Below are 14403 nucleotides of genomic sequence, written 5' to 3'. Positions count from 1 at the left end.
CAAACCTCCATCTGTTGAGGCGAAACAGCCAACCAGACATTTTTGTTTAATAGATGAAGGCTCATTTGGCAGGGTCTCTGTCTGTGGTGCCGCTCCCACAAACCCTAACAGACAATACCAGAGGCAAAAACTCCCCTTCAGAACTGCTCCTTATAATCTGAAAAACAGTCAGAAGGTGACCTAAAGCTTCGCAGCTTATTGCTGTCTGATTTTACAAAAGTGTGGGAACATACACCTGGGTACGTATTTCTAAAATTAAAGTCAGAGACTATATAACTTTTATTTTGAGATCTTCTGAGAAGTTCACCACACCCTTCAAAATAAGTGAGGATGTCTTAAAGATGTCAGAGGTCTGGCATCACTGCACCCAAAGAACTGGCCTTGACATCACTTAAAAAACACCAAGAGTAACCCCAAATACATCATAAGCAAGACAAGCACCTGTCCTCTCATGGTAAGAGCATACCACAGCAAACGTCTCCCTTCTTCTTCTTCTTGCAACTAAGTCCCATAATGTGGTGGTCCTGGCCCAGGGGAAGGAAGCTGGTTAAGACTCCAGTGGCCCAGGCTCCTCACCCTGAGTCTGAGCTATGAGGCATAAGGCAACATGAATACCACCCACCCCACCACCTGCCTCAGTACTCTCACCTATCAAACTGGACAATACTGTCTATTTCTTCACCCAGATGTCTGAAGGAAAAAGGAGGTTATAGGTATGAAGATACAAAGTAAAAAAAAAAAAAAAAAAAAAAAAGAAAGAAAAAAGAAAAAAACAAAAAACATCACTAATGTTAAGATACTATCTCCCTGTAATGTTTCAGAAAGACCATGTTTCTAGTCAAGGGGTTTTCAACATTTTTCCTGGAATGAGCTTGAGACTGCTATTCTGTACTGGGCCCCACTTCTCATCACTTAACTTCACTTGCTTTTAGATTCCTTAATCAAGCCACCGGTGTTCACACTTTCCAGTTGACAAAAATGATTCTACCGTTCACACCACTGATTTCTGTACTCTTCTCCAGCCATCCTCTTCTTCCCCACATGACTTCCCCGGTCCACTTTTTAAGACCCAAGGCAAAATTTTAAACTCTAATTAGGAAGGAAGCGCTTTTTTTCTGAAGTTACCCAGCACCGAGGAGGCTTCTGGGCAGGTGGGACTCTGCCCTGTACAAGAGGCCTCTTTCTGCCTAGTGACCCGTGGGCTTTCAAGATGGGAACAGCGTACGGGGGCCCACAGAAGAACTCCTGAGTGGGGCGGACACAAGGCTTACAGAGGCTCAGGGTGAGAAAGAGGATGCTGAGCGTGGCCAGCACTGCCCCGCTGGGTGCCAAGGGCACGTCGACTCCTTCTCCCCGCCTCGGGGTGTGACCGGAGAACTTCCCAAGGGAAGGCCGAGGGTTTCACTGCCAGGGCAGGTGGAGGGCGCACAGCCCCGAAGCGCTCGTGCATCGCCACGCCACCGTCCGTCCCCGCGCCAGGCGAGTTCCCACCCCGGGGGCCCCCGGGAGAGGCGCAGGAGGGGAGGGCTTGGCCGCGGCGCCGCCGAGTGCGGGGAGAAAAGGGGTGTCGGGCAAGGGGAAGCAGGGCGCCCCTTCGCGCGCTCTGGGCGCGTGTGCGGCCTGCGGGGGTGCGAGGCGGGCACGGCGTGCGGCCGTGACCCTAGCGGCGTGGTGCGAAGCGAGCGCTCGCGGCCCGCCGCCGGGGCCCCCGCGCGGGAGGACCTGACCCGCGCCGCCGACCCCCACCATTCCGGGCGGCCGGCCAGGCGGCGGCCCGGTCCCAGGCGGAGGGGCGACGCGTCCCCTCCGCTCCGTGGCGCCCCGCTCCGGGCCCCGGGGTCCCGCCCAGTCACCTACCGGCCGAGCGCCGATCTCCCCAAGCAGCGAGTGTCGCGCTCCCCTCGCCCGCGATCTCCCGCCGCCGGCCGCGGACCGCTGGGCTACGGGACTGCTGTCGCCCAGCCCCGGCCGCGGGCCCCGCCCCCTCGCCGCCTTCCCGGCCGCCCCCGGGGCCACGCCTCCCCCGGCGGCTGCAGATTTGCCTCGCTTCGCGCCTCCTGGCTCGGGCCGCACCTCGACCTTGGCCCCGCCCCCCCAGGCTAACCAATGAGGAGGCGCATCCAGGCTGGTCCCGTCGTCCAGCCCTTAGCAAAGATTGGCTAGGAAGGCCTCGTTTCCAGAAATGGGCACTATTTCCGGACAGTGTTTATAGAGCAGAGATTGCTAGGCGGACAGATTGACAGAAGGCGGAGGCAGCCGGGGTGTTGGTGTAACCACACATGCGCATTGGCCTTCTGGCAGTCTTTTTACGTGTTGCGTGCTTCTGGAGGTTACGGGAAGGAAGGGCGGCTGTGCGCATGCGTGGGCACCCAGCCTTGGACTAGGGTTACCTTGGAGACGGCGAGGCGCTCTCCCACCCCGGTCTGGTTCTGCTTCCTCTTTGCACTTAGCCCTGGCGGCTGGGGAAGGTGTGGCGTGAGGTGGGGGGGGGGGGGGTGGTGGTTCGAAACGCTTTTATTGAGCACTTACTGTGTGCTTGGCGCTGTAGAATCCCTGAGGACGAGTAAGACAGGTTCTGGTGCCTAAGACAGCTTCTGGTGCCTTCCCTTGAGAAGCCTGGGGAGCCCAGGGCCTAATGGACCCGGGTCTGATGAGAGAGCTTGTGGATGGCTTGGTGCAACCCCTTCGTGCAGCCAGAGAAGCAACGGAGTGGGAGCGCTGCGCGAAGCATCTCCCAGCTGGGTTTACAGGTTACAGGGCCAGAGAGAAGACTGGAACTTCACCTGTGCGAGAAAAGGGACCTGAAATCTGAATATGGTCCAAGGTGTCAACAGTGCTTCTTTCAGAATGTGGTTAGGGAAGGTATCTGTATTTTCCAGTGTTTCCACAATGAGCTTGCATTTTATTTATAGTAGAAAATTACAAACTTTTTTTTTTTTTTTTAAATTCATGAGAGACACAGAGGCAGAGAGGTAGGCAGAGGAAGCAGGCTCCTTGTGGAGAGCCCGATGCGGGACTTGATCTCAGGACCCCAGGATCACGACTTGAGCCAAAGGCAGATGCTCAACCACTGAGCCACCCAGGTGCCCCACAAACTTTTTTTAAAATAAGATTTTATTTACTTATCCATGAGAGACACAGAGAGAGGGGCAGAGACATTGGCAAAGGGAGAACCTGGCTCTCTGTGGAGAGCAGGATGGGAACTCCATCCCAGGACCCAGGATAACTAGCTGAGCAGAAGGCAGAGGCTCAACCACTGAGCCACCCAGGTGCCCCTACAACCTTTTCAAAACGGTTTGCAGAGTAAAAGATATGCCCCTACCTGGGCACCCTACCTGCTTCACTGGTCCATGGCAGGCAGGTCTGGCAACTGGCTCTAGTGGTGGGCTTAGGCAGGCCCAATCCCAGGTTGTCTCGGGAGGTTAAGGATCATTCCATCTCTGGAAGTGTTAGAGCAAAGACCTGCTCAGGAGCTCTCATTTTCAGACAGTCTGTGGTAGCTCAAAGCCATTTTTTGGAGATCTCTGTTGTTGGGGGTTAGGGAAGACCATTTATTTAGTTAGGGGTCAAAAACTCGCAACCTAAGGGCCTCACCCACCCACTCAGGCCACAGATATGTTTTGTTTGGCTGGTCCAATGTGGTTGGTTTTGTTTTGTTTTTTTTTTTTTTTTTAATTTGAATTTGAATGCCTTAGAGCAGAGCCTACAGTTCCTTGCAGCCTCAGCCTGTGTTATCTTAACACGCAACCACTTAGCTTATGTCCTCTGTCTGGCCCCTAAAGCATTTGAAGTTGTGGTCCTCATAATGCCCATGCTTTGGAGCTGGATAGTCTCTGGTGCATAACTGGCTCGGCCACTGACCAGGAGATGGTGGGGAAAAAGGAGGCTGGGAGCCCCTAAAATTCCTTCCAACCCCAGGGTTTTTCATTTCAGTCACCCCGGGAGAGGTGGAGCTTGGCCAGATGGTGCTTTTCAGGTCGGTATAAGTAAGCCTGGATGCTCGGCTTGCCTCTCCCACCACCTGTTTGCCTCTGGGCACACCACTTCTCCAGAAAGACGTGGGCACTGGTACAGAGTCGGCAGACGCTCCCTGGCTGGCTCTCATTCCTTTAAGACACCCAATGCCCACGTACTTTACCCAGCTTCCCATGACACTTCTTTAGTTTTGGGTCCCCTGCATGCATACACCACCCCATCAAGATTATCTGTCTTTAAATCTACCCACTAACACTAATGTGTATTAGCAGGAGAGAGTGCTCTGTTGACCTAAAATTGCAGCTCCGCAGAAGGGATTCACATCAGGTTGCAGCAGAGGGACAAACCCTTACAGACCAGTGAGGAAGGCATTTGAGGACATGAAGGGTCTCGTGGTTTCAGTTACCTTTCTCAGGCCTTTCCAAGCCCCGCTGTATGGGGGGTGAGATGAAAAACAACACAGTTCCCAGTCTCAGTGAGCACCATGGAATCTTTTAACCTTGAGATGCTTGTATCTCCTGGAAGGAGAGCTTCAGGGCAAAATTACTTCCTCCCAGCTCAGCCAGTTAAGTCACGATAACCTGGAGAGGCTTCCAGCCTTGAGTCACATGTGCAGCCCCGGCTCTGCTTTAAATAAAAGAAATTGACATTTATAGACTGACTCACACCTAGAGTGGTGAGCCAGGTTCTCAGCACTCAAGGGTTTCTACATCCTACCCCAGGGGTTCAGGTCTGGAAAAGGGATAAACGGGGCTCTGGGCTTTTCCAAAAAAGAATAGAAGCTTCTGTTTTTTGAGACCTTGCAAAAATGCAACTGGACACGTCTAAGTGCTTCATGTGTGTCTGTAACCTCCCTGATTATTCACTCTAGTATGGGCTTTCTCAGCTGGCCCTATGGACTTTTGGGGTTGGATAATTATTTGGTATGAAAGGCTGTCATACACCTTGTAGGATGTTCAAGAGCCTCTGCTCACTAGCTGCCAGTAACGCCACCCTTCCTACACCCAGTTGTGACAACAAAAAATGTCTCCAGACATTGCAGAATGTCCCAAAGGAAGCGGAAATTGCCCCCCGCCCCCCGCCGTTGAGAACACTTACAGTCTAACCCCACAAAATAGGTATTATTATTATCACTCCCATTTCACAGATGAGCAAACCGAGGCTCTGAGAGAAGTGACTTATGCAAGGTCATTGGCTGTAATAGAAGAGCTTGGGGTGGGGCGGGGGGACGGGGAGGCGCCTGGATGGCTCACTTGGTTAAGCATCAGTCTCTTGATTCAGCTCAGGTTCATGACCTTGGGGTTATGAGATAGAGCCCCGCAGTGGGGCTCAGGGCTTGAGGGCTCAGCACTCAGTAGGGAGTCTGCTTGAGATCTTGAGATTCTTTCCTTCTGCACCCCCACCATGCATGCTTGCACACATACTCTCCCGCCCCCTAAAATAAATAAATAAATCTAAAAAAAAAAAAGAGCTGGGATTCAAACCAGGCATGATCCCAGAGCCATGAAGGACTCTGCAAAGGGCCTTTGGGCTTCAGGGAGCCATTTGCCCATGAGTTCTATGGAAGAGTGAGTGACTGTCGAGCATCAGTGAGACAATACTTGGAGCTCCCTCAATCATTTTTCCTCTTCTGTTTGCTTTGGGAAAAAGGAAATTATATTCTGGTTTTTATCACCTTAGTCAGCACAGTTAATGGTGTCCAGCCATGTCTAGTGAGAAAGTGGTTAGTGAGTCATCTGAGTGTCTGTGGATCTCAGGCCCCAAATTCTTGTGAGATACTGAAGTTATACTTGAGAAGAACTCAGATGTGAGGCTGAGATCAGAGGTGACTGGGGGGTGGGGGTGGATGTTTCTGGAGGAGAGGCAGTTCTACCTTCCCCAGGAGAGCCTGCCCGGGTCTGCAGCATGGTGCTATTGCAGTCCTCTCTGGCTTAGGCCTACCATTGCTGCTGCCCAGTCTAGAGGTATGTGGGGGGCCAGGGAGGCAGGAGAGGGAATGGGTGCAGGCAGTGGTGTGCTAGAGCTCCGTTCCTACTTTGCCTTCAGTGACCTCATGTTAGTAGCTGAACACTGGATTAGAAGAGAGTATTTACACCGTGGAAATTGGCAAACAGTTTAAAGCCAGGCTTACCTACCCTCAGGCTGGTTGTTAAACTTTTATCAGCACACAGATCCTGGGTCCTGCCTGCCTCCCACCAATTCTGCCCCACATGGGAGATGGAAGGGAGCATGGCAAACCACAGTGTTGTTGGAGAAGAGGAGGAGCCATGGTGATGTGGATAAGAAGAGGTGCCCATCTCTGCAGACGTTGGAGCTGACTGGCTGGGGTTCTCTGTGGGGCACTGGGCAAAAATGACCTTACCGAGAACAGGTCCTGAACATCCGTTCTGATACCTTTTTCAACTCATGGGCCCTCTTAGGGAGCCCTGGCTTAAGTAAGGTTCGATGCCGGTTGGTTGGTTATCTCCTCCTAACTCCCCTCCCTGCCTGCAGTCTCCTCTCCACACCATTCTCAACCCTTCTTCTGGCCTTAATCCTCCTAAAAGACCACTGCAGTCATGTGTTCCACCCCCCATGTCCCAGGTTCTCCTACCCTTGACCTCCTCCCCTTTGGCATCTTCCTCTCAACCTCCAAATATGATCAAGTCTCCCCAGCCTAGAAACAGACAAATCATAATTTAAAAACCCTCTGTCTTGGCTTTTCCCTACACTGTTGGCCCAACCTTCTTTTCCTCTCCTAACTCCCAAAATTCTGGGCGCTCTGGGTGTCTGCTTCATTTCCCACTTGCATGTACCCCTTGCTGTGTGGTTTCTGGCCCACTACCCCTTCTCTCCATGGACACCCACTAATTGCTCAGATGATGTCATCTCATCTCTCATCTGCAGACACCATAAATGTGGTGCTCGGTGCACTTACTCTGTCAGGTCCTGGGAAGTGCAGAACCTCCAGGCCTGTGCCTGCCCTTTGGAGCTTCCAGTCTAATGGGTGGGCAGACCTTGCTCAAGCATGTGACTCCAGATGAGGACGTAAGTCATTCCAAGTGACAGAGGCCACAGAGAAGGAGGATACAATGTATTATATCAGGCAGGGCCCAACTAGGGAGGCAGCACTCACTCTGAGCTTGTAAACATCCAAGGAGTTGGTTACAGAAAGGATGGAATTGCGAAGAAGTCCAGGAGGAGATGGCAAGGTAATCAGGAATCCACTGATCCTCCTGGGCTGGAGAGGTGGGTTTTTTGTTTTTGTTTATCTTTTTTAAAGATATTTATTTATTTATTTATTTATTTGAAAGAGAGAGAGAACACAAGTAGGGAGAAGGGGCAGAGGGACAAAGAGAAGTAGACTTCCTGCTGAGCAAGGAGCGGGACTCAGGGCTTGATCTCAGGACCCTGGGATCATGATCTGAGCTGAAGGCAGATGCTTAACTGACTGAGCCACCCAGGTGCCCCTGGACTAGAGGTTCTTGAGGAGGAAGCAGTATAATCAGTGGCTGGGGCCGGGGTCTCTTGGAAGAAGTTGGAACCAGAGAGGAGACACAACCCCTTCCATAGACATGACTCAAGACCAAGAGGGATGAAGAGTCTCCTTTCATTCCCCTTTCCACCCCATGACTTTCTGCCAGCGCCTCTCCTTCACCTGGGAGCCCACAGGGATCAGTCACCAGTGCAAAGAAGGGGAGGTAAGAACCAGATGGGAGGGCACACCGCCCAGGACCAGGGCAGGTATGGGATGGGAGAGGATAATGTGGGATCTGACACAGTGGAGAGGCTCAGAGAAGGCTTCCCTGAGGAGTTAAACTGGGACCTGAAAAGTAGAGAGGGGAAAACATTCCCAGTCATTACTGGAATTAAAAAAAACAACAACAACAAAAAACTTAACTTTTTTAAAAAAAGATTTCATTTATTTATTTAAGAGAGAGAATGCACGCACATGAGAAGGGGTTGGGGCGGGAGGGAGGGGCAGAGAGAGAGGGAGCAACAGATTCCCTGCTGAGCAGGAAGCCAGAATCTGGGCTCAATCCCAGGACCCTGGGACCATGACCTGAGCGGAAGGCAGACGCTTAACGGACTGAGCGGCCCAGGTGCCCCAAAAAGAATTAACATTTTTGAGAGCTGTTTTAAGGGCTGCGTCTGAGCCCCACATCAGGCTCCCCATGGGGAGTCTGCTTCTCCCTCTGCCTATGTCTCTGCCTCTGAGTCTCTCATAGATAAATAAAATCTAAATAAATAAAATCTTAAAAAAAAAAAGAGCTGTTTTAGATTCACAGCAAGATTGAGCAGAAGGTGCAGAGATTTCCCCCATGCACAGCCTCCTACAGTATCAACACCCCCCACGGGAGTGGTATTTTTTAAACAACCAATGAACCTACACTGACCCAAAATCATCCCAAGTCCACAGTTTACAGTAGCGTTCACTCTTGTGGCTTTATATTCTGTGGATTTGAAAAATGTGTAATGACAAGTATCTATCACTATGGTATCATACAGAGTATTTTCACTGCCCTGAAAATCCACTGCTTTCTGTCTATTCATTCCTTCCTTCTGTCTCAACCCCTGGCAACCACTGATCTTTGTACTGTCTCCATAGTAATAAATAAATAAATTGTGATAGATTCAGACAATGAAATATTATTCAGCACTAAAAAGAAATGAGCTATCAAGCCATGAAAAGACATGCAGGGAACTTAAATGCTTATTACTAAGTGAAGGAAGACAATCTGAAAAGGCTACATACTGTATGATTCCAACTATATGTTGTTCTGGAAAAGGCAAAATTATGGAGACAGTAAAGGGATAACTGGGGTTTTAGGACAATTCTCTTCCTGAGTCTTTGGAGATATTGCGCTTTCTGTGTCTCTTTCCTTCTCCCATTCTTGTTTTGTTTTGTTTTAGGGAGAGATAGAGGGTGGGGAGGAACAGAGGGAGAAGGAGAAAGAGAATCCCAATCAGGCTCCTTGGGGGGCTCAATCTCACGACCCTGAGATCATAACCTGAGCCAAAATCAAGAGTTGGATGCTCAACTGACTGAGCCCCCCAGGCGCCCCTCCTTCTCCCCCCACCCCCGCTTCTTTTTTTAAGAAAGATTTTATTTATTTGAGAGAGAGAGTGAACAAGTGGGAGAGAGAACATGAGCAGGGGGAGGAGCAGAAGAAGAGGGAGAAGCAGACTCCCTGCTGAGTAGGGAGCCTGACTCAGGGCTCAACTCAGGGCTCAATCCCGGAACTCCCGGATCATGACTTGAGCCAAAAGCAGATGCTTAACCGATTGAGCCACCCAGGCACCCCTCCTTCTCCCACTCTTAAAAACTGAGGCACTCCCCAAGTTTTATCCTAAGCACCCCAGTTCTTTAAACTTTCTCCCTAGGAGTTCTCTTTCATTCCTGACTTCTTTTAATCATTCAACAAACATTAGTTGAATACCTGTTATGCCTCTCTCTCAACAGAGAAAGTTGAAAAAGTCATGAAGCCTGCACTAGAGGAAAGGTAAGGTTGCCATACAATGTAGAGGGTAGAAGGAAGCCCCCGGGTAAAGTAAGAACACATAGAGGAGATCAAAGAAGGTTTCTTAGAGGAAGTGATGCTTGAACCTATTGCTGCCAAGCTGTATAGTAGCAGTAAGCCAGGTGAATAAGGTGGGAAGAGCATGGAGACAAGGGACATGTCAAGACACATTGAGGAACTGGGTGTGGGATGCAAGGACGAGGTGAGTGAGACTCAGGCTGGTCCCACTGGCTATGATCTGGATTATAGAGGGTCTTGTAGGCTGGGCCAGGGGAGAGACAAAGAACATTTCCAGAACAGAATTTTAGAGACATTTCTCTTCTGCAGTGTGAAAGGATTGGGGGATAGGGTACAGGCTACAGATTTGGAGACCAGTCAGGGTTGGGGGAGCTTTGCAGTAGACCAGGTAAGAGGATGATAGGGGCTGGACTAAGGCAGTGCAAGGGGATGGGGAGCAAGAGAGATCAGCAAAATACAGAGAGACTCGCTATTGAGAAAATAAATCAGCAGATTGGGCGTGGCTGGAGGATGGGAGGGCCAAGTCTGGGCTGCTGCTGCTGCTCAGGAGCCAGAGGAGGAGAGAGGTTCTGGGAAAGAAAGGTGTGTCAGCTTCGGACATAATGTATCTGAGGCACCTCAGTTGTCCTTCTTGGTTAACTTCCAAATAAACACCTTCATCTCTGACCTCGTTCTTGAGCAGCCAACTGGAATTTCCAGGGACTCATTAAGCATTTCCACTTCTAGCCACCTGGCATCTCCAGCTCTGTCTGTGCAGTGCCCCATCTCTCTCTATGACATCACCTCTCACCCTCCGTCGCCTCCAACACCTCCTCTTGCCTGCTCTCCCCAAGCCATGTTGACTCTCTCTCTCCATAATGTCCTTTGTGTCTGTGGCCTTCCTTTGTCTCCCCTTTCTACCAGTGCCCTGGTGCTGTCTCACTGCTTTCTCTTGCTTCCCTCATTTCCATTCCACTCTGTCCTACTCTGTCCTGTTACTCCCTTGCTCAAAACTCTCAGTGGCTCCCCATTGCCTACTGATAAAGTACAAGCTTTTTTTTAATTTGTTTTTTAAAGATTTTATTTATCTTTATCTAGATTTTATTTATCTTCATGAGAGACACACACAGAGAGGCAGAGACAGGCAGAGGGAGAAGCAGGCTCCCCACGGGAGCCCAATGCGGGACCCCAAGATCACGACCTAAGCCAAAAGCAGAGACTCAGCCATTGAGCCACCCAGGCACCCCAAGTACAAGGTTGTTATCTGGTTCTCAAGGTCCCCACAGTCCAGCCCCATCTTACTGTTCACAACTTCCCTGTAGACACCCTTCTGTACTACTTTCTATTGCCCCCAAACCACTCCGAGTGCAGTGCACCTGGGCCACAGGCTGTCCTGTGGATTGAAACGTACCCCTCTGGTTCTGCCTGTCAAATCACATCCATAACTCAAGGTTCCGATGAAATGCTTCCTCTTAAGTATCACAGTTCCCAGTTGATTGCCTGCCTCATCTCCTGTACAGACGGTGCCTGGAGGCAGCTTATAATCACCACCCTGGTGAGTTGGTTCAGTAAATGTGTTGAACTAAATTGGCTCAACATCATTCCTCGGATCAAGAACCTGCTGTGGCTCCTTATTGTCATCCGCTTCAGAAACCTGTTTCTAGTGGCTTCCCAGGTTCCATTGTAGGTATCTAACCTCACTCTGCCACCCCCATTCCCCAAAATATGTCCCACGTTCAATTTTAGCTCTATGCTAAACGTGTGAAAGATTTTAAAAAAATGAATAAATATATCCTCATTGCCTTCCTTTATCTACCTGGGTGGCTAAGCTATGCATACTTTAATAGCTAATATAATGGTAGTTTAAAATGATGTCTTTTGCTTATGGGTTATCCGGCCTATCCTTCTTTAAGATTGGAATTCTGGGGCACCTGGGTGGATAAATCTCTAACTCTTTATTTTGGCTCAGGTCATGATCTGGCGGTCCTGGGATTGAGCTCCACACCCAGCTTTGTGCTGAGTGCAGAGTCTGAGATTCTTTCTTTCCCTCTCCCTAGCTTGTGTGCATGGTCTGTCTGTCTCTAAAGAAATAAATACACGAAATCTTAAAAAAAAAAAAAAAAAAAAAAAAGAAGATTGGAATTCTATTTTTGCCCATAGTAATAGACCTGCTCAGTTTTAAAGGCTCCCTTGCAGCTAGGGTGACCATGTGACACAATTCTGGCCAGTAAGATGTGCACACAAGTCTCTGGGTAGGGCTTCTGGGAAAACTTGCTAACAAGGGCCAATCCAGCTGGCACATGCCCTTTTGTCTTTTGGCTCATTATACTTCTTCTGTTTGGAATGTGGACCCACTATCAGTAGATCTAGCAGCCGGTGCTTGACCATAAAAATGAAAACTTCATTCTTGGTTGGCAGAGTGGAAAGGGAGATGGGCTGAGTCCCTGATGGCCTCATGGAACCATGGTACAACCAGGGACTGCCCACCTCCTAGGACTGCTGTCCTCCGGCTGCCTGTTACCTGGTGAAGCCACTGCAATTGAGTTTCTATTACATGCAATACTGACTTGTATGCTGAGATTTGTAAAATGTCACCATCTTGAGAGTTTCCAATCATGAAAAATGGCCCGAGAATGAAATCACAGTGTCATAAACCTTCATATGTAATCAGCTTGTGCTTATGAGGGATTGTGTAACACATGGAAATGGTACAGAAGATGGGTCTGTAATCCAGGTTAGTCGAGAGTGCCACTCCTATTTTCTGAGAAAGGGAACCTCTCCTGGTAAAAGCTATGGGAGGAGATAAGTAATTTAATGGGCTAGAGACAGAGAGAATGCCAGAAATCTCAGTCAAGGACTATGTGATTCTGCTGCTAATGGGCCAATCATATTTTACTCCATTAAGATAAAAGATGCTCAGATGAGGTGGAGGGAAAGCCCAGAGTTAAGATTCAGAGATTAGAGCAGATGTCAGCTGTGGAGATGAGAGTGCTTTCACAAATCTGTGCCATCCTAATGGAGCTGTCCTATAATCCATGGCTTCCCCAAGTGAGGCACTCCGTCTGCCAGTGGTGCACTGGACCCTGCGTGGTGGGCCAGAGCCCTAAGTAACACTGATGTCATGCTGAGAAAGTTGTTTTCTTTCCAATTCTTCTCTTTTTTTCCTTTTTTTTTTTTTTAGTCTATTCCTTGAATAGTTGATGTGGATGTGTGCGCTTTGTCCCAATTTCAGAAGAGTATGCTTCTCTCATCTCTGGCTACAAGTCTTCCTTTTTTGAAACAACCAGTTTCTTGTGCATTTTCCCAGACATGTTTTGTGCATCTACAAACACATAGATTCATATAGCCTTTTTTATTTTATTTTTTAACAGATTTCATTTATTTGAAAGAGAGAGCAACCAGGGGGAGGAGTAGAGGGAGAGGGAGAAGCAGACACTGCCCTGAGCTGGGAGCCCGATGTGGGGCTTAATCCCACGACCCTGAGGTCATGATCCGAGCCAAAATCAAGAGTTGGATGCTCAACTGGACTGAGCCACCCGGGTGCCCCCATGTAGTCTCTTTAAAAAAAATTTTTTTTAAATAGGTTAAGTAACTTTTTTTTTTTTTTTTAAGATTTTATGTATTTATTCATGAGAGACACACACAGAGAGAGAGAGGCAGAGACACAAGGAGAGGGAGAAACAGGCTCCATACAGGGAGCCTGACGTGGGACTCGATCCTGGGTCTCCAGGATCACACCCTGGGCTGAAGGCAGCACCAAACCGCTGAGCCACCCAGGCTGCCCTCTTTTAAATAAATTAATGGAAGCATGCTATACATGACTGCTCTGTTCCTTGCTTATTTCACTTTACATTTCAGGGAGTTCCACGTAAGACATAAAGAGCTGCCTAGTTCTTTTTAAAGACCGCATCCTATACCATTGTGTAGTATGGCTACACATACAATTGGCTAGTATGTAATTTACTTGGTCCCCTGTTGATGGACTTACCTGTTTCCAACCATTCCATGTGACAAGAATTGTTGCCTTGTACCTATGTCATTTTGTGTATTAATTAATCCATGCGTTGAACGAATATTTACTAACCACACACTCTATACCAGGCCAGCTCTAGGCACCAGGCAGGGTAGATCAGTGAACACAAAGACCCCAGTCCTTGCATCATGGAGCTGCCATCCTATAGTGGAGAATAGACAGAGGATTAAGTCTGAAGTAGTGCGTCATACTTTCTGTCAATCCTTCTAATTAAGTCAAGAAGAAAGTCTCCTTTGGTGCCAATGTGTCTTTAACACCTTTTTCTAACACTGGCTCATCTTTTCGAGACAGAGTATTGGTCTAAGGATTAGAGTTTTTGGCAGGCCACAGACCTAGGTAGAGCTTATTAACAGTATTTTTTGTTTGTTGTTTGTTTGTTTAAAGATTTTATTTATTTATGAGAGATACAGAGAGAGGTAGAGACAGGCAGAGGGAGACGCAGGCTCCCTGCACGGAGCATGATGTGGGACTTGATCCCAGCCACCCAGGCATTTCGAGTATTTGGTTTTTATTGGATTTATTTTACATAGCAAATGATACTGATTTTTCATCTACAGTCAAAGATGAAGGTTCCTTTCAAAGTATCAAGGATAATCATGCTACTTTCAAAATAATCTAAGCTTAAAAAGGAAAATGAGTCAGTTTAGAGAAGAATGTTAAATGAATAATAACAGAGGTGGAATTCGGAGGTGGGAAAAAGAAAGCCCATGAAGGTGATATTCAAATGACCCATGTGAATAAATCACTAATGTAAACAAAACACAGAGAGCTGAGGCTCTTTTTTTTTTTTTTTTTTTTTAAGATTTATTTATTTATTCATGAGAGATACAGAGAGAGAGGCAAGACATAGGCAGAGGGAAAAGCAGGCTCCCTGCTGGGAGCCCAAGGTGGGGGGTG

At 48.7% G+C, this 14403-nt stretch overlaps 1 protein-coding gene across 1 annotated transcript in view; it reads right to left on the bottom strand.

Moving 5' to 3' along the window:
• MAP3K14 (mitogen-activated protein kinase kinase kinase 14) overlaps positions 1–1985 on the bottom strand; it is a 46978-nt gene extending 44993 nt beyond the window's left edge. The window contains exon 1 of the mRNA XM_038547043.1: positions 1858–1985. The gene's annotated coding sequence lies outside the window, so the exon portion shown is untranslated. The remainder of the gene's footprint in view (positions 1–1857) is intronic.
• Between the last annotated feature and the right edge of the window lie 12418 nt (positions 1986–14403).

Source organism: Canis lupus, chromosome 9 (assembly GCF_011100685.1).
Source record: "Canis lupus familiaris isolate Mischka breed German Shepherd chromosome 9, alternate assembly UU_Cfam_GSD_1.0, whole genome shotgun sequence".
Classification (NCBI taxonomy): domain Eukaryota; kingdom Metazoa; phylum Chordata; class Mammalia; order Carnivora; family Canidae; genus Canis; species Canis lupus.
The sequence above is the reverse complement of the archived record's forward strand: the minus strand, read 5'-3'. Positions and strand labels throughout refer to the sequence as shown.